This window comes from Anas platyrhynchos, chromosome 3, assembly GCF_047663525.1.
Source record: "Anas platyrhynchos isolate ZD024472 breed Pekin duck chromosome 3, IASCAAS_PekinDuck_T2T, whole genome shotgun sequence".
NCBI classification, from domain to species: domain Eukaryota; kingdom Metazoa; phylum Chordata; class Aves; order Anseriformes; family Anatidae; genus Anas; species Anas platyrhynchos.
The window spans coordinates 85109828-85135014 of NC_092589.1; the positions used below are offsets into that span (position 1 = coordinate 85109828).

The 25187-nt window shown below is 39.4% G+C and overlaps 1 long non-coding RNA gene across 1 annotated transcript; it reads left to right on the forward strand.

Moving 5' to 3' along the window:
• The first annotated feature begins 470 nt into the window (after nucleotides 1-470).
• On the forward strand, nucleotides 471-1548 carry LOC119716657 (uncharacterized). The gene is made up of 3 exons (XR_005265037.2): nucleotides 471-664; nucleotides 980-1016; nucleotides 1284-1548. It is a non-coding gene; the product is annotated as an uncharacterized lncRNA (long non-coding RNA).
• Nucleotides 1549-25187: the final 23639 nt, after the last annotated feature.

The window sequence follows — 25187 nt, forward strand, 5'->3', positions numbered from 1 at the left end:
AGATTAAGAAGCATAGTATTTATTTTGAAAATAAATTTTACATTTGTCTTCTCTTTTATAAACTTTTAGAATTCAATTTTTCAAGTTTTGTGTGTGTGTATGCGTGCATGTGTGATTGCAAAGCATTTTTTAAAAAGAAAAAGAAAATGAGATTCCATGATCCCACACCCTGGGGAATCAAAAACAAATAAACAAAAAACCAAAAACAAAACAAAACAAAACAAAAAAAAAAAACAAAAAAACAAACAAACAAACAAACAAAAAAAAATGAAGTAAGATGAGACCAAGGGCTGTCCGGTCTGCCCTGCAGAAGTAAGCCATAGAGGAGTTTAGCTATTAGAGCAGCTGTCACCTGCTGTGCCCCAGGGCTGCAGACTGTTGTTCCTGCAGCAGGAGCAGAAGGGCACGCACATTCGTGCCCCAGCTGTCCCACTTCGGTCCAGTTCATTGGCAGAAACATCTAAAGAAGTAGTCTGTGCTGAGCTATCAGGCTGTAAGCTCACGTGGCTGAACTGAAGACATACACCCTGTCCTCCAGCTGTAATGGAGCAGAACTGTTTGCTGGAGGAAAGGGAGAACAGCGGGAGCAGAATCAGCTTCAAGTGCCCCAGCAAGAATCAGTGCTGGATTTCTGCTAAAGCTTTTAGTGCAACTGCTGTCATTGGTAAGTGAGGAAGCTGTTCCCTGGAGTGAAGTGATAGAGGTCTCCTTTATGGGACAGAGAGTTTGGTGTCCAGTCCTGGCCAATAGCCCAGACAGAGGGAATGTTAGCCTTGGCTGTGGAGAGCAAACAGCTCATTTGCCTTTAAAAATTCAATATAACCCTCTCTTGGTGCGAGAACTTGACAGCAGCATAATAGTCATGGGTGAATTATTGATTTATCCTTCATCTTCTGATCTGTCCTTCTTTTTATTAATCTAACTTTATATTGCAAGTTTTATGACTGATAGAAAAATATATTTCCATTTTCATTCTCAGGAAATATTCCTCGTGCTCCCTTCCCTAAAGGAGAGAGGTATGTAAGACAATCTCTGTACCAAGTAAGGTCCATTCCCAGCTGAGATGATGGGTGTCTTTTGATTTCACAGTAATGTATAGTCACCTGTATCATCCTGAATCTGTTCTTGCCCTGAGCAGAGAACTGGAGCAGTTTAAACAGAAGTGCAGATGTTGAATAGAAAATAATGAACATTACTGTTGTTCATGCATGAAGAAGAGTATTTGTATGAAGAACGGTTGAATCTTTGTTCACACATATGCTTTCTTTTGTGAATGTTCACAGGTAAGAGCAATGGTCAAGATGAGCGACAGCTGCTTCAAATATGAACAAATATCCATATTTGGCCTGTTCTGCTACTCACATAAATTTTCTATCACATTTGATCTGAAATGTTAAGAATACATGTATATTTACTAGTTGCTATTTCTTGTCTACTCTTTGCTGATGGGTGCTTCTCCCTCATGATAGTTTGCTTAAATATATCTCTGAGAGATAATGGCATGTTGCCTAAGCACACTGCATTCTCATAAGATAACAAAATAATAAAAAAAAATATTTTGTTTGTACCTCTATCCCATTTGTGCCGCCAGCCAATAAGACTGATGGACTGTCTTCTGTTTCTTTCTTTCATTCACATTAGTGTTTTTGTTCAAATCGTTGATTTATCATAGATCTAATGATTCTTTTCTGGTTTTCAGCTTGAAAAATACTCTTCCCCTGGCTCATTACTGTAGTATTTCTCATCAAAACAACACAGTCAGTCATTTTAAGTTTAAGATCAGACTGGGAAGGTATAGGAAGGTCTGGATGATTTAAAAACCATGTTCAGAAGAGATCTGATTTTTTTTTCTGCTATAGAGAAAAAAATATATAGAAAATTATAGAAAGACATTATTGGAATTGGTGTCTCCATAGAAGGTGGGTACTGTGAACTGCAGATGTTTTTAGAACAACATTATAGATGGTTTTATGTGGGGAGAGCTTTGGAGATATCTATCTGTGGATCTGTGTATTGCGTTGCCAATAAAATCTTTTATTAGCCTTCATTCTGGTTTTTACATTCAAATTCAATGGTCATTGACAGTCATCACATTCAAACTCCCCAGAAATACACCTTTGCTAGTGTGGGATCCAACCTTTTGCTTATCTCAGTGTAGGGATCAGGGAGGAGAGTCTCAGCTCATCAGATCCACAAGGAAACGCCACAAGAGAGAGCTGGGTGGGGGATTAGACCACAGTGAGGACCAGTTGTTTAATGGTGTTCCTGGCTGGCTGGAGGCCCCAGGCTTCTGCTCGGACAGTCAGGAGCTTGGAACACAGACACAGAGTGAAACAGAGGTCAAAGATACACCTTGCCTGTAACTGTATGCCTGTTCAGGGACTGTTTACAATTCTTCTGCTCTGACTGTTGACACATAATCCCAGTCCTGCCCCATGGAGGTACCTTTACCAGATGTGTACATCCAAAAGTTCATTGAAGAAAGTGGGCATTGACTCTCTAGGTCTGTAGGAAGTCTGGGCGCTTTGGTACCTAGTCTGAATTTCACAGCCATGAAAAATTACTGCCCTCATGAATTTCAGAACTAGTTGTGATATATACACATGATGATAGTCTTTCAGATGTAACTCTTTATATGCCTGGGGAACACAATAAATAAAACAATACAAAAGCCATACTGTCTCTTGTGCTATAAATTATTTCAGCAATCTCGGACTCTTCCATTTTAAAAACAACAATGTATGGGAAAAATATTAGGACTAAATTCATCTTCATCCTTATTACATAATAATAATAATAATAACCACCAATTGCATTTCTGTTCTTTGTCTGTAAGGGTTAGATGAACATCTGGTCCCCTTCATATATGTGCTATCATTATATGTCCTTGGAGATACAAAAACCCATCACTGAAACCCAAACTATCCCGTCTTGTCAATGTGCCACTTAGCTTGTGTCTCACATACTGTGAAGTATCATCTACTAGATTTGGACCTCTATCCAAATTCTCAGAAAAGTCCAGATTAGATGGTTAAAATTTAACTTTAAGTCACATAGAGCTTCAAACTCTCAGTTAAAGATGTTCAAGAAGCCAAGTTAGCCAATGCTGCCAAATTTTACCAGACCACCACAGATTTTTCAAATCTGAGTTTAAAAGACAGCAACCTGAGCGAGGAGGTTGTGCAAAACATTGAAATGTGTAGTGACACACAGTAAGGAATTGGTGGTAGCTGCTGTGTATGTTCCTTATGCCTGTGATATGCCCACCACTCACGTCATATAAGACAAAGTGGCCAGCTGGACCTGTTGAACTGAAGAAAGCAAGCTGTGTTCCCTTGCCATTATGCTCTGGAAAAAACATTGTTCTTGAAGATTTCAGTTTTCAAAGCAACTTGAAATATTCTATTGGTGAAGATCAAGCCAAAGACCACAGTGAAAAACTGCACTCCATGGTGTTACATAAATCAGTATAATGGGACTTTCTAAAACATAAAAGAAATTTGTTTCCCATGTTGAAGAGCTTTCAGTACAACTCAGACAAATAAAAAGGTTAACTGAGCTATGAGTGATGATCAAGGGAAAAATACCTTTTAATAAGGTCCTTTATTTCTGTAATCATTTCTCTATCTAGAAATGTGCTCTGTTTTGCTGTTACAGGTATCCTGTTACCCTGATGATATACACATGAAGATAGTTGATGCATGGAATATTTTTTTTTCTGATTTCATTTTTTCATTAATCTATTTTATGTTTTAGGTACAAGATTTACTTTTCCTACAGTGGTGCATGTTGTCTGCAGGCACTGAAAGAGGGCTTTTCACCAGAGGTGAGCAATAAACATAACTGCTATAGCTCTGATTTATTTTCAGTTGACTAGAAATACTTTTCCTTAAAATTGGTTTAAAAATCTACAGTGTTGTGGTCAGTACTGATCTAAGGAACATTTGAGAATATATTTAATATTCTTTTGATATACTAGTAACCAATTATATACCAACTGCTATATTCCAACTGCTATACAAGCATTTACTGTCCATGACCATGTTCTTTGTGTTATATTCACAGAGCATACCATGTTTAAACAAAGAAACTGGGACATAAAACATTTATAATCCACAGATGAGACATAAATGAAAATGCATTAGACTAAAATAATATAGCAACTTGCACCACGCTCAGTAATATAAATAAAACAGTATTTTTTCTCCACATATTTCTACAAATGAATGAATCTTTTAACTCCACTCAAGACCTTTGAAAAATGTTTCAAGTTGTGATCCATGCCTGTTCTCAGAACGATTTTATTCTGCAAAGAAGAAAGCTTAGCTGATCTTTTAATGTAGAGCAAAGTGAAAATAAAGCAGAAGACTAATAGTTACTATACCAAGTTTTCCTTAATGAATAGGCTAGATTTTGCTGCTTTATTAAAATACCTTTCTTATCTTGAGAAATGTCGAGCACCATTACTGCAGGAACCAAGTTCTCTAACTTGGCTACAAAAACAATATTTGACATTGTTTTCAGTCAGAGTGGGAAATAAAGACAAAACCATAATTGGGATCACTATATACAAACACATGGAGCACTTAGATATAGAAAACAGCGTCTCTTATATGTTGATTCTTCAAGACTCCAAGTTGTTTGTCTCACTCTTCTGCTTTAATTAATTTACCAGACACGAAAACATAGTCTAGTCTGGAAAAATACTATGAAAACAACACCAAAGATTCCCATCAGTCTTCACAGTTTGCATTTACTTTATACAGCATAATATCTGCTCTAATGTCATAAAATAGAAAGGGAGAACAGGTATTGTGTGCAATGTGTGGATGAAAACAAGCTGCCCTTTTAGAAGCATTTGTCCTCTACACAACTATTATTTTCTTCCAGCAGTGAATCTGTACAAAGGTTTGCTGCACTGGGAATAAATTAATGGATCTATTTAAAAAGGACAAATATTATACTGCAAGCCATGCTCATGCTATCACGGCCAAACAGATGCTGGAGAAGTAGCACTTGGACATTGTTTTTGCAGAAACAAAAGGTTTATCAGTGGAGTGGTATAACATTAACAGGAGTGCTGACCTACTTATACACCATAACACTCTGAGGAGCGTCTGGGGAGACAGAGGGCCCTGGAGCAGGGCATGTTTTACAAGCCAAGTCATGAAACTATGACCACGAGCATAACTTTCCTTGTAGCAGCTATTTATCGTTGGCAGAGAAATATCACATGAGTTTATTTCCATTACAGTATAGGTATTTAAGGTTTGATTGTCTAATTCCCCATGGATTGCTCTAGGCTTTCACTACGTTCAACGGAGAGCAACCCACACGTGCAATCTCTCTGACCTACTTCAGCTACCTACCTCCTGATGAGATGAATTTCTATCTGAATGTGCCTGCTTCTCCCTGCTGCCTATAAAAGCAAGCAGGGTAACTAGCTGAGAGGTTGATAACTAATTTTTTTGAGACTTAAATGAGATATATCCATCCCACGCATGGTCTAAGAAGAGCGCCTACATGACTTAAGAATACGTGAGCTAAGTCACATACAGAAATGAACACTCTCTCATGGCTTTCTTATGAATGTGTCTGTAACCAAACAGCCACCCCCTGATATAGCATCCACTGCACCATAGAGTCTCCACCTGGATAGCTCACCTCATGGTGAAGTACTGGTATAGCTGAAGTGGAAAAGCTAGATAGCAACACTTCTGCTCACTGCAGTGACAAAATGATGGAAAAAGTATGCCCAGCACAGAGAAAATAAAATAGATGAACTAATTCTACTGGAAAAGGTGTGTCTGTTATGTAAAGACATCTCTGTGACATTAGGAACCAACTGCTATTTAAAGGGGTTATTGTTATTTCCTCCAAGACTCTAGAATACATTTGCCAAACCAGAAAAAAACTTTTCAGAGGTATAAGAAGATTATGAAATACTGGTTGTATTGTTATTAAAATTATACAAGAATACAGAGAAATTTACTACTAAGCACAGTTGCTTTACCTCAAGTGATTTTGCTGCTGGTGAGAATCCAGGTATGACAGTGGCACAGAGGTGCCCAGCTAACAGCTCATTATCTTAGGGCAGCACTGTAGCAGTGCATCACACTTGTGTATCACTGATGGCATATTAAAAACAAGGTGTTTTTCATCACTCTGCACATGAAACAGGCAAATACCAAGCATTAAAGTAGTTTGAGACAAACTATGTGTGTGTGCAGATAGGTATATATATATGTAAAAGACTAAAAACCACAGACTTATGGCTGAGATACAGCAGCTTTAAATCCTATCAAAACTTCCATCAACAAAATCTCTACATCTTTTAATTCGAGAGGTGCCTGCTATGGTGTGCCATAAACCATAGGGGAAAACTAGTTCCTGGATACCCATGTCTCTGTGTAACCCTTCTTAGACTGGGTTCCCTTTAACATGCTGATGAATTCCTAGGTTTTGTAGCATTTCTGATTGTTCAAAAGGCACGTTTTTGATAATCTTTGTAAAAAAAAAAAATCAAAAAAAATTAAAAAAAAATAAAAAGAATGGCTATATTTATTTAGACTCAACATCTTCATAACAGAATGCCTTGCCTGGGAGGAAACATTAAGTTTACCAGTTGACCTAGGGACAGAAGAGGAGAGAGAAGTTGAGAAGAGATAAATCTCCAGCATGGTTCAGAGACATTTCATTTCTCTGTTCCTTCTCTTGCAAAAATCTGCACCACATTTTCACCTGGAAAACACTGAACAAAAATGATTGCAAGACAACCTCTTCATGAAGCAGATGTTCTTCTGGGCTTGGTGCTCTGCATCTGAAGCCTGGCTTTCTAGTGGGCACGGGCATGCTGAGTCCAATTAGTTTCTAACATGCACATCAGATTGTAATATGTAGACTTATCCTGCCTGATGTGTTAACTTTCACCCCAGAGAAAGAAGTGCCATATACCTGCTAGGGGTTTGTCATATCTCTCTGGGGTTTGAGTTGTTCTGGTATATGCTGTTTGAAGGCAAGCTCCTTGGGGACTGCTAGCAGTTTGGCACACTTTGTGCATCACAGGATCCCTTGGTATTGCTGCAATACTACGTCCATATTTATGATAAGTTCCTAATTACTCTTATGTCCAAGCCTCTCCTGTGAAGTGACACATGGCTATGAGACTTTGACTTCACACTCTTCCTTGAATATTAATTTTGGGCTGGATTCTTCCTCCCTACTCACCTGCTACAACAGTGAATCCCCAAGCCCAGCCCAGTAAGCTGTGAGTTTTTTATAGGTCTGTGTACTATAACATGTACTCACAGGCAGTAAGAAGGGAGGAAGAGAAACAACAGTGTACAAGATTCATATACTACATTTTTTTTTAGAGACAGTAGTAGTGCATTCACTCTGATTCAAAAGCAAGGGGACTAATGCTCCTTGGAGTGACTTGCAGCTGAGCTGTGTGCTCTCACCTCAGAGCCAGGGCATCACAGCAACACCAAATAAATGGTATTGCAACTTGCAGTTTGACCAGTGAAAAGATGAAAGAAAAAATTAAAACAAAACAAAAGCACTCAGTATAGTGCTTTTAGTTTTAGGTTTGTCATAACGCTGTAGAATCATATGTTAAAATCCTGATGCTCTAATCCACCTGGTGTTTGTGTTTCTTGGTACAAAAGCACTCATAAATTCAGACTGAATAAAACCTAACAAGATATGGTACACAAGATATGCAAACTGAGAAAGTCCTCATGGGTACCTACATCATGATTTTGCTTGAGAAATTTTGGGCTTTCCAGAATGCTGTTGTTTACTTCTCCTTTTACTGCTCATATAAGCCTACAGTGTTTTGTAATTAGGTTTGCAGTCTCATGCCTTTGACATATAGACAAAGTATATTTCTGCTCAATATACTGAGCTTCAGTCTACTAGTCAGCTATAATGCAACCTAATATGCAGGATTGAAAACACTGAACCAAGACAAATAAAATATATGTATGTGTGTGTATTCCCCTCTTTTCTAAAGCCAGTTTTAGTTAAAAGATTCATAACACTATTTATTTTGTAATTGAAAAAGGAAAAGGATATTCCAGGGAGAACAGGAGAAAGCTAAAAGAATCTTTCTCTGCAGAGCATTTTATTGCTCCCAAGACAGTCACCACTGAAAGCAGCTTGCAGAGGTGAGATTTGCTAGTGAAAATTAGGCTCTGAGCAGCATGTCCTGAGAACGTAGATTATAGATTGTCACCATTTGGTCATGGTAGATGCTGAAAAATCCTTCAAATCACACTGCAGAGGGGAGTTTTGTCAGCTTTTAATTGCTGTGACTTTTTTTTTTTTTTTTTTTTTTTTTTTTTTTAATGAGAAACACAGCTTTCCCCTAACTCTTCCTACCCTTGTTCTTTTTTAATGCTGAGTCCTAAATGTGATGTGTTCAGCACAGCCTGGGCAGGACAATGATAAAGTAAAATGGCACGTCAGGTTTTCTTGCCTTTTGCTTCCTTCTGTCTTCCATATGGCTCTCACACAAAGCTCCCGTGGGTCTTTGGGCTTTTCCAGTTCTCTCAGTTCAGCTGAATTAATGAGTGGCTGAGTGCAGTCCTGGCTGCTTGCGTGGGCTGTCACGATGTGCACACCATTTGCAGTGTCACCGCTTTGCATCAGATGCGCTGTTTGTGTGACTTGTCTCAGAAGCTGTGGGACTGATTTTATTCCAGCTCATAGAGGGGAATTCCTACTGGCTTTCTGGCTGCTGGGGCAGCGCTGCAAACTTCATCTAGCAAGGGCAGGCGAGGCTAAAGGTGGGCTTAGAACATAGCTGCAGGGACTTGTCATTTGGCAAGCACTCGTCTCTTCGTAATGAAGAGCATTAATCTCCCAGGATTTCACTGTACATCTCTTATAGACTCTCTCTTTTTCTTGTCATTTACACTGCTTTTCTTTCTGACCCCCCTTGGCTCTCAACACTCCTTTAGTGATGCACACAATAGCAGAGATTAAGCTTAAATTCCACCCAGTGATTGCTGCTGCCACTTTTACTTTTTACATGCTCCCAAACTTCAGTTCTTCTCCTTTAGAGCAAAGCCCAAATCACCTCGCAGTAAAATTTTCGGTCAGCAGATCTGGGGCACCTTGGAACGAGGAGCAGAAGGAATGTGTTGCTGTTCCCACCACCCACTCAGCTCTGGCTGAGTTCAATATTAAAATGCTGCTCAAAACAGAAGGAGCCAATTAGCACAAGAAACTCACAGAAGCTACTCATTAGCTCAGGAGTCCCAGGCCAGCTTCTGGTTTGGCTGGAAGTGAATCTTACAGGATGAATTCTCCATGTTTACGATCTTGCTTGAAAAAGGTTCGATCAGAGGTTTTTATGGGCATGGAGCAGGGAAGTATTTCATAACATGGAGCCCTCAAAGCCTAGCACATCACAGCTGTTAAACACTAACCCAAAACTAATCCAAACGAACCGGGCAAACCTCTGTGACCTGAAAGAAGGGAGAGCCATGAGCAAGCATTTTGTTGTTTCTCATTCTGCACTGGCTTGGGGCCTGCCAACAGAGGTTTAATTTTGAGGGCAATGTGCTGTCTCCAGCCTTTTTCTGTTCGGTGGCCATGAATCATCTGGCCTCAAAGCAGCATGAAGTCTCCGTATCGACACACCGCCTCCCTCTTGCTTAACCCGTCTCCAAACAAGAAAGAAAAGTAAAGGGCAAGAAGATGCTCTGTAAGGAGCACAGAGCATGGCAACATCAGCAATCTTCAGCTTGCACCAAAATGAAATCTTCTGCTAAGGGGAAGGACAGGAAACCTAATAACTTGGACTTGCAGTGAAATCAGCAGTGGATGAAGTTATACAGCGCTTCGGGCCACACTTATTTAGGGATCTAAATGTGGGTCTAGGTGCCTAACCTCAGGCATAAAGGCACAGCTCAGACTATAAGCAAGCTCCAACTCATTTTTTATTGAGATAGCAGCTTGCTTATTGTAAAGCCTATGCTCAGTCTTACATTTATAAATAAAACCCCAATAAAACAGTAACTCGGTTGCTACTGAACAGCTCAATACAGCAAGCTAAAAATATCCTCCAATCAATCTAGGGTAGAAAGATTTGTGAAGTTACTGAACTTGCCTATTTTTTTCTTCAAAATGAAGTTTTACTTGCTGCTGTCATTCACAAACCCTGCATGTATCAGAGGCAAGATATTTACTGAAATAATCAGGTACATGGACAAGTGAAAAATAGAATAAGACAGTTTAAGGTAAGATGAATTGTACTGCAACTAGCTAGGATATGTGTTTTTAAACATGAAAATGAGATATTACATCTTGGATTTAAAAGTACATCACACATTGTTAAGTTTCAGTATTTAGTGGTTTTATCAATGAATTTATTATGAAAAGGAAATGGTGTGGTAATGAAAACTGGTGTTAATGAAAAGCCTACAAGTACCATCACTGCAAATGGGAATATCAAATAAAAGAACTTGGCTGAACCTTTAGACTGGGATTACAGAGTGGGAGAGAATTTAATAGGGACTCATAGCATTACTTGCCATTACAAACCAGAGATTTATCATGAGGAAAGGAGAGAAGAAGAAATGTGTGATGATCAATCACAGTCCTTTAGGTACTGGTAAAAAAAAAAAAAAAAAAATCTAAAACCTACCAGATTAAATATTGCCACTGCAGATAAACAAGTATTAACCCCATTGTACAAGCAGCCATTATAGTCCCTGTGGGAAACTGATTGCAACTCTGGATACCTCATTTGGAAAAGAAACAACTAAAACAACCAAAGCCACGAACTCCAGCAGCTGTAGGTGCAGAGGAGGGTCACTCAGAGGGTCAGGGACTTTCTGTTATTTTGGGGGAGACTGGAAAGAGCTTGCCTGTTCAGTCTGCCAGAGCAAAGTTAGGAAGAGACTAGAGAGGCTGCTTTTGTGCAAAGTAGAGCTGGGGGTTAGTGCAGTACAGCATGAGGAGCTAAGATCAAGGGTCTCCACGCCACAAAACCAAATGGGCACAGCTCTCTGTGGAAAAATCTAAGATGGGATTTTGGAGAAAGTTTGCATCCTTCTGGATATAACTAAAGTGGCTTAGAAACTGGGCAAGCATCCACATCATTTTTAATATAGAACAAGATAGATTTATGAATAGGTTTATGCGGCGTGATCACCGGAGATAGCAGGGGTCTGGATTTGATGACTCAGAGGTGACACAGACTTGCAGCGTACTGCGTGTTCCTCCTATATTACAGGGCTCGAGGGGGTCAATTTATTTCTTTATTTGCTAGCAAAACACCTATTACAAGCCATGCAGTAGACTGTCCGGGGAGAATAGGAAAAAAAGCATGCACCCACCAGCTCTGCTCTCTCAAGAGACTTAGAATAAATGGTGTGGCATTACAAGGGAATAGACTGAAGCTTGTCAGCAGGCAAGGTCCTTTGAACATTCCTCAAAGCTACCTTCCTCCTCAGAAGTTGGTTTGAATATCTAGATTTATTTTAAAGCTGCTATGCTCCAAGTAACTGAGATTCTCTCTTCTTTATTTTTAAACTTTATCCTGGATTCAGAAAATGCACATTACTGAACCATCTGTATTATTCTCCTACCACTGCTAGATTCCAGGAATTTGGGGTTCTTCTTACTTTTTTTCTCTAGTAAAGCTAGTGCCTTTACCCATTCTTTTTCTACCAAATAAAGTAGATATCTTAATAAAATGCACCTGAACTGAACGTGACTATGGCAAGGAGCAGGGGATCAGGGGAGGTAAGTTCACAAAGAAGAAAAATATTCGCTTTCCACAAGATTTCTCCATTTTGGTGCGTCCTTGCCACCAAACTGCTTTTTTTCCCGTTGCAAGCCGAAGATATATATTTTCATTTTTAATTTTTATTTTTATTTTTTTTTTCTCAGTGTTAGTGGAGGGGTAAATGACCCTATCCTCTGCTTTCTGGTTAACCCAGTGATACCTTTCTGACACTTGAGTGTCATTCTTTCCACTATCTCCCCCTAAAAAGGATGCCAAGATACAAAGGAAGAAACTAAGAAGGACTTTGCCATGTGTGGGAAGTGTGGTGGTGGTGAGGAGTATGTTCCAGTGAAACCTTGACTTGGTGCTGAAATATTTCTCAGTGTACACGTGAAAGGTGTCTCTTGATGCAGAGCCTTCATGAACAAAGGTGCTTAGCCAGCCACCTGAGACATTTCTTTGGTCACATCCACGCTGGAGTTGCAGCAGAGGCCTACTTGAGCTAGGATGAAGTTTAACCACCTTGCTCAACAGCAGGGCTCCAGCTTAGGCAATGCTGTGCTTATGCATACTGTGCAATCTAACTCATTCGGGAGGATCTGTAGCCCGTGATGAGCTCCTTGTTACTGCAGCTAAGCTGCTATCAGTCACGGCACAGTTGGAGCAGTGACTATGTTACAGACATTTTCTTTGTTTGCAAAGCGTGATAAAGTTAGGCCCACAGCTGGTGCGGGGAGGCTGCAGCATGGAGCCTCTAACACCCTCTGAATTTCTGATTGATGGAAGGGCAATATACTTGCACTGCTTGCTAATGCCTGTTCCTGTGATGCCATATAACAAGAAATTGAGTTCTGCATCTTCTAGTTGATAAAAGTTGTTTATCTCCAGCTGAGATGTTGGGCTTGATTTATATTAGACTGCTTTTTCTATTTCTAGAGTTATCTACAAGACAAACCACCCAGGGAAAGGAAAAAAAAGCTTTCTTTCCCCCCCTTTTTTGTTTGTTTCTTTTAAGGTCTTCCTCACTGCCTCTTTATACAAATACTGGAGAATGGACTCAATTAGGATTGTACTGTAACCCAAATTTTAATGTGTGTTCCATCAAAGGTCATTGAACATAGGACTGCAAGAACACATGGTTAGGTAAGGCCTTACGGCATTTCTTAAGGAGGTTTGGTTACCTTCCCACAGGCTTTTACTGATGGACTACAGCACTGACACCAGTTAAATGTTCCTGGGGCAGTTCTCTGATCCTGAAACCAAAAGGTTTATACTTTGAAGCTCTCCTGCCTTGTTGCCATGGATGCTCCCATTGAACATGTCTGTTAGGGATGGTTCCTGGCTCATGTGAACCGCCAGACCACACCTGGGAACCCTTTGGGGAGTGCTGATGGACACAGAAAAACCCAGGCAGTCATCAGGGGAGATGGCCTAGTGCCCAGTTCTAGTATTGACGAGTTGCTATTATTGACATAACCTACCTCCTGCATTGACAGAGATTTTGTAATCTCTCAGGGTCATCCTACTGCCTTCTCTCCACTATTATCACAAAAAAGCTTTCCCTATTACCAGACCTAAATAGTGTAAAGTTAACAAGAACAACTTTCCAAACTGAACTTCATTAGTATATTTATTTATTTATTTATTTATTTTTCTCTGTAGATCTCCTTTTCTAAACCTCCTATTGCACAAATTTCCTTGTATTTTCTTTGACTTAGCTTCAAGTGCAAAATCCAGGCCTGGACATGGTGCTTCAGGCAACTCTTTGCCAGCATTCTTCATAATGGAGGAAACTCCTTCCCTGTTTCCTAACATGTATCATTTCTGTAACACTTCCCAAAATGAGAGTTGTCTTCCTTCTGCTAGACTGCTGTATCCCTACCCATTTGTAGCCCCTGTAAACCCAGCTCTTTCACTGACACACAGCTGTCTAGCTGATTGTTATCCCTGTTGATTTGCTCTGTAATAGCTTGCCAGGAATAGTGCCTTCACATTTCATTTGAGGCGAAGATGGGCTGAATTCATCTTGTTGATTTTGGACAACTACATTGCCAGATCATTTTCATTTTCAGATCTTCCACAGCTTTTGCTACCCTATAGCTGATCATTAACCATGTTACAGTTCTTCTTTAAGTAATTAATGAAAATATAGAGTAAAATGAACAGAGGAGAGACTCGTAAGGAGTCACACTCAAAATGTCTTCCCACTCTGTCTCTCTGAGTGTGAACTGCTTTTATGATGTTTTAATCTAGACCTGATTTCCTAAGGTAGCTGTGGGAAAGGTGTGCCAGACAACCCTGGAATTCTTCCCCTAGCCCAGGCATGTTGTAAAGGCAAAGTATATTCTTATCTTTTTCACTGGGTATGCATCCCAACCTGGAAAGAAAATCCTTTTCCTGCACAAGTTTCTTCCTGCAGGGAAGAGGCAATCTGGATGCGCAGTTACTAGTTCCAAATGTTCATCCTGGTAGACACCTTAGAGAATGTTTATTTGGGAATTTCAGTTAACACATGTTGTGTTATCTGCCACAGGATACAGTTTCTCATTGCAGAAGATAGCTGGTTTGTGTTTTCTGTATGTAGTAATGTTGTGGTTGGAGTTGTGATCCTCTGAAGATCAATCTTTTCTAAATTACAAACTTTGCTTGCCCAAACAGGTAACATTTGTAAGCAGGGGCAATATCTTATATGAAATTGGCTGATATAGCTCCTTTATAAAATAAATTATTACTATAACAGTAAAAAGAAAGGAAGAAAAGAGATTGTTTTGGTGCTATTATGGTAATGACTGCATTAGAAATGCATACAAAGAGCATCTCAGTGACTTAAGCAATTGCTCATGTAAACTGCTAGCTCTCACATTTCTTTTATGGCTTTTCTCTTTTCTACGCAGTGCTTCTCAAAGTGCTCTAACCCTCATTATCTGAGATCATAGAACCTGGGGCCTTTTCCCCTGCAGTAGAAAGACTGTGAACACTATGTTCACCCTCCCAGGAAGGAAAAGGCAGGGTGCTCGTGACCATTGGATGCTCACTCCAAGTAGAAACCTGTTCTGTTAGCAATGACTCTCACAGGGAGATACACTTTCAGTTTTGCCATTTGCCCTCTAGTTGTCTGTCTGCATTTGGGAAGACCACAAGAAAACACGAGGTCAGTGACCAAGGAAGAGGTTGGCTTGTAGCCTGGTTTGCATGTCAGTTAAACCGTTTAGGATGAGATGTTTTCTCTGAGAGACTGGATAGATGGCTCAGAATGAGAAATGGGGCCAACTGAAAATCTGAGGCCATGTAAGAGGCAAGTGGACATTGAAACATTAGTCCACCTCACAGCAAAATCAGTGCAGCATATCTTGACAGGACATTTTCCATATGCTTGTTGTTTATGGGATATACTTAGTACACTAATTGTTCAATACATGCACACCCCTGGGATCTGTTTACTACACAACTGAGACTCAGAGATAGAGTGTTCACATGCAGCTGCTCTACAGTGTATAAATCACCTTGATTAAAATATCTGTCACCTTGACAAAAATGTATGGACCTGGTTCTTAGAAACTATGGAGTGCTGAGTGTGTGTTGACATTCTTTGGACAAGGCTTTAGTCCATGTTGCTTTGACAAGATTAAATGACAGGAAGAGATTCTTTGCCTATTTCTGTTCTTCTGCCAGCTTGCAGATCTCGGTACACAGCGTGTACTATTTTTGTTCTTGGGATGTGGTACAAACTTAACAAAACTACTAATAACTGCAGTTCACAAAGCTCACTTCCATGCTGTGATGTAGAAGGTGCTATATTATTTCTTTCATCAATTAAACCAGAAAACATAGATTTAAGGGTTGCTACAAGGCAGGCTTAAACCAACAAAAGCCAAATTGCAATCAAGACATGCATTTCAACTCATCCATGGTTCAAGAATCACACTTAGAGCAATCAAGATGCAATTATGAGATGTTATAAGGTAACTTAATCCCCTTTTATTGTTCAGCCACTATGCCGTGACAAAAGTTACATTTTACAATCTATTTATAATATGTATATATATTTATTTTATTTTATTTTATTTTATTTTATTTTATTTTATTTTATTTTATTTTATTTTATTTTATTTTATTTTTTTATTTTATTTTATTTTATTTTATTTTATTTTATTTTATTTTATTTTATTTTATTTTATTTTATTCAAAGGGAAGGGCTGGAAGGGCTGTCTCTCTTGTTGGAGAGTTTGGCTTGTCTAGAGTTCTTTATATGGCTACAGGTATTTTCAGTTTGGAGCTGTGTGCAAATGACAGTCTTCTGACACATGCAGTCTTTCTTTCCCATCTAGTCAAGGGTCCCCTCATCATAATGACATACTTCTGTGTACATTGTCTCCTTTAAAGATACTTGTTAAAAATTTACATGTGCTCACACTGGTGCTCTTGATACTGTGCCTGTCTTGCAAGTTAGACATGAGCAGTTTCAATTGTTTGGAAGAATAGCGTTTATGCTCCCTGAATTTTTAACTGATTGATCCTCTGAGCAGTAGGCAGCTTATGGAGGTCCTTGCTAGTCAAATCCAGCTTCTGGTGTCTTGCTCTTTCTTCTTGTAAAAAACATCTGAAAGAACTATGAAACTGGATTTCTCAGTAAGATGGGAAAGGAGATGATCAGCATTTAAATACCATTACATACATTCACATGAAAGTTCGTGTGCTTCTGTACACTGTCCTGTACATAGCGGTGCAACATTCAGCATGAGGTTTTGTATGGTCCTGCAACTGTGCTAAAGTAGACTGCACATTTCAAACCCTACCCTAAAATGCTGGATCTTCTGTTTGTTGAAATTCCCAGCCCGTCACTCCAAATCCCATTTGGAGTGACTGAAGCAGAACTACCCCACTCCTTTCCTTCTGCTTCCAGGAGTTTTGCACCTCCAGCCTTGCATGACTAGGGCTTTGCAGCCCTAAAAAACAGCCAAGAGGTCCTGCTGGGCAGGGAGTGGCATGGAGGAGGATGGAAACTGTTGCTTATGATTCCTTCCAGTACAAGAACAGGGGACACCAGGGAGAGACAGAAAACTGCAGGTTCAAATGACTCAGAAGGGAGCCTTCCACACAGTGCACATGGAAATGAATGTGTGAAAGGGATGTGCTGAAAGGTTGCCCATGACATGCTGATGGGTTGCTTGGGCCTGAAAAGCAATCACAAATCTGCGGCAGAAAAATCCAGCAAGGACTCCTACTTGTAATCATAGTACTTGAGAATATCTGGCTGAGGAAAGTTCCCAAATCACAAATTACTGAGCCTAGAGAGGTATTCTGGAGAAACTGGTATAGGTTTATCTTGTTATATATTTCTCCTCCCATTTGCTGGTATCTTCTAGCACAATGGATGCAGAGGTAGATCCAAAAGCACAATGATTAACTAGTGGCATCAGTAGCTGATTGGGTATGTTGATTTTAAAGGTACAAAGTTCAGTTTTGGGAAAAATTAAAAAACAAACAACAGAAGAGATAAAAGGAATGGGAAAAACTCTCCCCGTTGCCCAACCATGAACAGTGATGAGGTCTGGGTTGATAGTCCTCCATATGGACTGCCTCCAGAACTGCAGATGTCGAGGATGAAGGTGACAAGGAAGAGATGTGCCTTTTCACTACAGCTGTATGTTTTCATCAGGACCTGCCCAGGAACACATTCCTGATAATGCTTCAATTAGTGCTGACTGGGCTGTGCTGATCAAATGCAAATTTTGCACACTGATCAGTTGTTAAGCTTCTGTGCACATACACTACTGCAGCAAGCAGGACCTCAGCATTACTAGTGCTAAGGCCCAAAGGTGTCTCGAGCACTGGGCAAAATATGGTGTGGAGCAGGAGGGGAGATGAGCACCCAGAGGAGCACTAGCAAGCAAAATGGCAGCAAACAAGGAGTCTCTTTGAAGCAAAACAGTGTTCCTGGTTTTCAGATACCAAATAACATTTCAAGGAGAGAGAGAGAAAAACATGTTGTTTTACAGTACTTAAAGGTATTAAATAAAAGAAAAAATGCACAGGCAAGAAAGGTACATTGCACAAGATTCATTTAAACTAGAGTGTATACACTGAACATACATATTATAAAGAATTAACAATCTTAAGGATGAGTTTGCCTATTAATCTGTGATCAAATTAAATGCCCCTGGTTTTCTCTTGCAGAAAGACAATTGGTTTCAGAGCAATTCAAAAAGGAATAAAAAAGTTGGAGTCTTCTATTTTCTTACTGACTGTGCCAACAGGAAAAAAATCTAGCCAGGCCAACTTGACATTATGCACCATTTGAGCTCCTAGGTATTGTTTTATCAAGTGTTTATAATTTCATATTGAAAAGGCTGAGTTTCTGTTACACAAGTGGTACCAGGTGCTTAAAAATAAAATACTTCATCTTATTAGCCCTATCTCAGGGCTGATGAATTTGAATATTTTTTAAACAGCAGAAAGGACAGACTCTCACCTTTCTAGACCTTGTGTATTTTCATTCTCCCTGAAGCTTTCTCTGCAACAAGCTACATATACTAAGTAAGCTGAAGTCAAAGAGAGAATTAGTGACCTGATCCAAGTGGATGCCTGCCTGTGTTTACCATCTATGTCTGGTTTTACCTTGTGTGAATGTAACACATAATAAAATTTGTCTTAGTACAGGTTATAGATAAACAGAGACAAGCTTTTGGGACTAACAGGATCAATGAGATGCAGGAACACACACCTACATTTGTGATATGGATAAACTATATTTTAAAATACTGTTTTGATGCCTTGGTTTTACAGATTTCACACACTACAATAAAGAAAAACATGTAAACTTGGGCAAAGATATCTATTTAATTTCTTAAGAATGGTAGCCTTTGGGATTCCTTGACAATTATATCTAAGTCAGGTGAAGGGTTGTATCACAGCTCAGTGATATGAGCTGACAGTTTAAGAATAAGCACAGCAGACTAAAGAATCAAGATCCTGGCCTTCTTCTGAGTCCTGAGAAATAATAAAGGCAGGGGGAGTATATTTTAACAGGAATAGTGGTAGAAACAGTGGAAATATATATGTGTGTATATATATATAATTATTTTCTGTGTGTTTAAGACAGGATTTTCAAGTATATATGAGGAACTATTGCAAGAATATAGATACACAAGTATATGAGTTACAGAAGTAGTACAGCATGTAGGCAGATAAATTCTACACCTGGCCCTTCTGCTTGTTTGTTCTTGTTTTGGCAGCTCCCACAACAGCTGCAGAAGACATTTAAAAATATTAGTATACAGAGTCAAGGTGAAATATTAATTCTTTGCTCCAAAGCTGGACAGAGTCACTGATAGGAATACAGTAACTCCAGTCTTCTTCCAAGCAATGAAGCAGCTGGAAGCTGTGACACACATGAAAGAACAGAACATGGTATATTGAAGAAATTTGTGCTATCTCATGTTTGGAAATAACCAGTCTTTAGCTACTTTTGGACCCAAATTTTGTTGTAGGATTCTGTTTGTTTTCCATCCCATTCTGTGAGTGGCATTTATACCTGTTACCATGTCCAATACTGCAACACAGCTGAATCTTTTGAAAACCCTTCAGATGGCAATAACTAAATCAATAAAGTGACCTAAGAAAAACCATAGGTCAGGTACTGAGTCCTGAATACACAGCTCTGAATAGGATTTAGGGGTCACAGTGAGCAAACAATTCAACATGAAATTCCAGAGTGGTGCTGAAGCAGAAAGCGCTTAAGACGCTCTTTGGATATGAAAGCAAAGAAATAGCACACCCTAGTAGGATGTAATTTTACCTCAGTACATAGTGTTGGTGAGCCCAGCATCAGAAAAACAGGCTGGGATTCATCAGCACTAGCTTAGAAGAGATTTTTCTCATCCGGAAATAGATACGTGAGCTGGGAGAAGATGACTTATCTGCTAGCAGAAAGTGATTGCAAAGGGAACCTCTCAGAGCTTTGCAGTCTGGTGAGATGAGTCCCATCTTTGCTGTTCATGCTTTGCTTGCAGGGTGTTGAGAGGTTGGAGGCTGGTCAGAAGAGGGCCATGAAATGATTTAAGAGCAAGAGAGTTATAGTTACAGGCTCAATCTGTTCAGTTTATCAGAAGGAAAGTTGGAAGTGACAAGATTACAGTGTATATTGAGGAGAGAAAGTACGGACCCCGAAAGGTTCTTCATTTCAACAGACAAAGGCATAAAAGGAATAAATGGCTGCAAGCTCAAGCTTGTTAAATACAAATGAGAAACTAAGAACATTCATTGCTCGTAATCAATGGGAAACAAATTACCAGGATTGGTAGTGGATTCTTAATTTTCAGATAACTTCAAATTATGACTGCATGGAAGATATACTTTAGGAGAACACAAGTTATTGGGCTTAATACAATCAAGAACTCTTCATTTGCTGTTGCTAATAGGAGCATTAAATCTTTTTAGTCACTGGGGTTCCAGGATGATACACTATCTACAGATCTTACTCTCATTTCTTTTTATTCAAGACACAAAATATAATTTTGTTGTTTGTTTGTTTTTCCAACAGTGACTGCAGGAAGGAAACGTCTGGGAAACTACAGTATAATAAATAAATAAATAAATAGCACATATAAAATGCATTTTCAAATGTGGCTCTACTTCCCCTCAAGAGGCTTGAATCTAATATTTGTTCCAAGCTGAGCATTTCGAGTCCTTCAGCAAAATTCATGCTAATAGATCCCATAGCTTTGGATTCTGCCTCCACCACCCTGACATACTCAAGAATGTCATATTTAAACAGCAAACACAAGAGTAATTCCCATTATTATTCCAAGTGAACAAACTGCCTCAGAACCAGCAGAACTAATGCAGATGCTGTTATATGTATTTCTTTACTGCAGTGCTTTGTTTCTTCACCACACTAAACTTGCATTTTCCGTCTACCCATGCCACAATAACCCTGAAGTCCCTCAGGTCCTTGCCTGGCTTCCCCCACATTATCTCTAGTTTCCCTCTTCCTTTGGACACAGAATAGCCAAAGAGTACTCTGTGTGGTCCTTCCTCTCATATCCACAGTACTCTTATATCTCAGTTGTGTCCCTTTCTCTGTGCATGGGTTGACATCATGCATGTGCCTACTGACCAGGCAGCCAGTATGCGTGATGGATTTGTTCTCACCAGGTTGCTGGCAATAATGCTTAGACTCACTCTGCAGCCTTTCCCTCTTTGCAGGGCATTAATTTAGATCTCTCATCTGGCCTGCCACAGACTTTCATGAAATTTGTAGGAAATTCTTTGTCATTGATATCTTACCTTTCTGCCACGCTGGGCTGTAGTCAGCACATGATGGATGGATGGGCCGAGACAGCAAGATCGCATAAACTGTATTCCCCTGGGAAACCAGACCGAAAACACATAAGGTATGTGTTACAGAACACACTGCCTTAACTTTTCTGGCCCGTAAATGTGTTTAAAACATAAATCTTCCATGGGAAATATGCAAGCCAGTGAGAAGCAGAACAGAGTGCACAGAATGAGTCCATGACGATAAACTTAGTGTCCATACTTCCAGAAAGTTAACTCTGCTTCTTTCCATTGACAAGTACTTCTTAAATATTGATTTCCTTAGAGTAATAACATATCTCACGCACCATTATATATTACAAAAATTCTTAGAAATATAAAAATGGATTTCAGAAGCTTCATTCTTCCACCATTTATAATCTGAAAATAGTTATCAAACTTTTCTTTCAAAAGGTTCAAAAATCTGAGTTAAATATAGGGTTATGTGAAATGTATTCTGCTTTTATTTATTGTTGTATTTTTTCCTGAGTATCTTATGTGCATTTTTGTCATCAGCAGGACATATGAACGTAACTGAACATGGAGCAAGTGATAAGATCAGGCCCTAAATCTGCAATGCTGGTAGCTTCTATTCTAAAAAACAGAGTTGGAGACAATAAGAGTCTTTGTACAGTCTTTGTACACTCATTTAAATCAAATGTAAAGTAACACTGTTTCAGCTGGACTGAGTTACTACTAGTTGCTCTAAGAATATGTGAAGTATTAAGAATGTAAATAGTAACAATGAAGTCAAAGATATGAAAGTCTGCAGTAGGCTGCATGAAGAACAACTTTACATCAGGAAAATGGCTTTGGCAGACCAACTTTTGCAAATTTCTCTGAAAAATGATTGTTAAAGATGTTAAAGTACAGATAATGAACACCACTGTGAAGTCCACTTTGGAAGTAATTAAGCCGATGTGCCCTGAAGTTCTTGGAGGAGGGGATAATGAAGCAGAACCTAGAAAACCTAGATAACTGATATAAATGTAACTTGGATTTGAACTGATAAAAAATAATTACCATAGTGTATAAATAAGCCAACTTTCTAGTCTCCTACATAGACTAGATGGCATAAAGGACTATGTAGAGCCAACTAATTTAATTTAGGTATTTCATATTCACTTCCATATTTTTACATGGCTGTATTTTTTAAAGAACTATTGTCATGGAAATAAAGATTTTTTTTTTTTTTCATTTTATTTGATTTTTGACAGGCAATTATTTTTTTTTAACTAGAATTGTTCACTCTCTGCCCAATGACCATTTCTTTCCTCTGTCAAACTCATTTTAAATAGCTAGCAGGGCAAAAATATTGCATGCTAGTGAAAATGGGTACAATCTCTAACACAGCTGGCATGGTAGCTGATGTTTTCCTAAGAAAACATTACTCTCTGAGGAGAAAAACAGATTATTTATTTATTTATTATACAGGTCCTTTCTATATTGCACATTCTGAGGAATTATGACTTTTTAAATGCTTATCTGTTCTTCTTTATATGATTTAAAAGAAGACATTTGATTGTTCCTGCTTCTGTTGGCTGAGCTAAGGGCTAAAATAAGGAATAAAGAACAGGTACAGAAGAATTTTAAGAGGCTCTACCTACCTGTGAATATACACTCAGCACTGCTCTCATTTCTAGGTAGACACTAACCAGAAATGTTGGAACAATCACCTGTCCTGCCAAGAATTTTCTGCGAAGTCAGATTTAGTCTAAAGGGCGTGATCTGCCATGTTCTCAGCTCTTCTGAGAAGAAAAAAGAAGTTAAAAGGATACAGCTGTAGAAGAATTAGTCAAAAGCAAGTGACAGATTTGTTCTGGGATCAAGAAGAGCTATACCAATTGGTTACATGAACTAAAACAGCCCCATCAGGAGCCTACATGAATGCTTAAAACCATTTCCTATGAATGAAGCAGAGTAGGACCTTTGGCCTGGGTCTCCAACATCCAAGGAGCAACTTCAAATGACTGGGATGATTTTCCCTGTCAGCCTGTTTGGGAAAAGGCAAGAAGCTGACACCAGATCCACCATAGTATTTAGGCTTTCAGCTCTCACTCAGAAGCTCAATAAACTGCAAGGGCGATTGCAAAATCTTGGCCCCAGGGTAGGAATAACCCAGTGTACTAGTATGGGCTGGGGCTAACTGGTTTGGAAGGCAGCTAAGCAGAAAAAGACATGGAAGACCAGGTGGACAACCAATTGACCATGCACCAGCAATGCACCTTTGCAGCAAGGATGGCCATCAGCCTCCCAGGTTGCCTTAGGAGGAACATTTCCAAAGGGTCAAGGGGGTCAAGGGAGGTGATCTTTCTCCTCTGTACAACACAGTGAGATAGATGTGGAGTGCTGTGATCAGGTCTTGGTTCCCTGGTACAAGAGAGACATGAACATACTCAAAAGAGTACAGTGAAGGGCTGTGAAGATGATGAAGGGACTGTAACATGTGACATGCAAAGAGAGGCTGAGAGAGCTGGGACTGTCCAGCCTGGATAAGGAAAGACACAAGGAAATCTTAATGATGTGTATAAATACCTGATGAAAATCGTAAAAATTATGGAGCCTGTCTCTTTTCGATGGTGCCCAGTAACAAGACAGAAGGCAATGGGCATGAATTGAAACAGGAAATTTAATTTAAATGGAGATATTTTATTTTATTTATTTATTTATTTTTACCATAAGGATGGCCAAATACTTGCACAAGTTGCCCAGAAAAATTGATGAGTCTCCCTTCTTGGAGATATTCAAAACCCAACCAGACATGGCTCAGTGCAACCTACACTAGGTGGCCCTTCTTGAACCAGGGCACTGGACAACAATTCCTATTCTGGAGGCACTGGGTAGCCAGTGACCATGGTTTTCTCTCCTGGCATACTTTTAGTGTTCCATAATAAGTAAAGTAAAATATAGTTTAAGCAATTTTCTGTTCATTTTTAACATCATTTCCCTCTGCCTTTATCTTGGCTACCACAGATTTTCACGTGGAACTTTTTAGTCAACACCAATTAGACAGATCTCAAGCAGGGAAGCCACGTTAGGCCTAATGCAACACCTGTGATGTGAAAGCATTATATAGACTAAGAGCTGACAGTCCACCCTTGGGAAAATGTGAAAATTGGGCTTAGAGCCTCAGTTTAAACTTGGATTTTGCTTGTTAAGTTCCCAGCAGGTCAGTGATTCAGTATATGCACTCAGATAACCACAGACAAGATATCTTGAAAATGACACCTTGTTACTTGCAGAGTGGAAAACATGGGATGAACTATTAACTTTCCTTCTCCTTCTTCTTCCTATTATTAGCTTAACTAGCTCATTTCTAACTCCTGTACCTATCAAAGGAAGAAGAAAAAATAATAATACTTATGTTCTGCATTACCATGGCTGTGACATGTTCCAAGCACATTCATGGACCAGGTAACCTAGTTAAAGTCTGGTGATGGACTGCATTCGGATGCTTCACAGTCTTTCACAATGCACAAGCAACCTTTTCCATTGGCTCACCATATACAAGTTGGTGCAAAACCAATAGCAAATAATTTTAAAAAGATGAGAAAGCCTGCACATCTCAGTGTGTTTTGTTTTCTGTTCTGTTGGTGAGGGATGTGCATCTCCCTTTCATTGCCTAATGTTTATTTTTACCTCTGCAGGGGCAGCCCAGGGAGTGCAGTCATCCTTCTCCACCACACAAAGCATTTGCCCCCTGTCTGAATTTCACCTTAATTTTAATTTACCTGGCTTCTGCTATGATGCAGATCAGGGGCTTGAGCCCCTGATGCAGGTGCTCAAGCAAAAATCACCCGGAGCCACATTTGGCAGCATGCCTGAGTCCCCATGCAGGTATGGGGAGAGGTGGCTGAGGTGACAGGAGGCACAGCACAAGCATGTCCTGATACTAGGGAAAGTCAGCAGAACATTTTTGAGGATCACGCAGCATGTATGCAAACATATAGGTCAGGGCTGCTTGTATAAACAGTGAGGCAGTCCCCACAACGTTGTTTTAAAATGCCTTTGATTTAAACAAGACTAGCACATAGAATCATAGAATCAGGATCATAGGATCATAGAATCATAGAATCATGAAATCACGGTTTGGGTTGGTAGGGACTTAAAGCCCATCCAGTTCCACCTC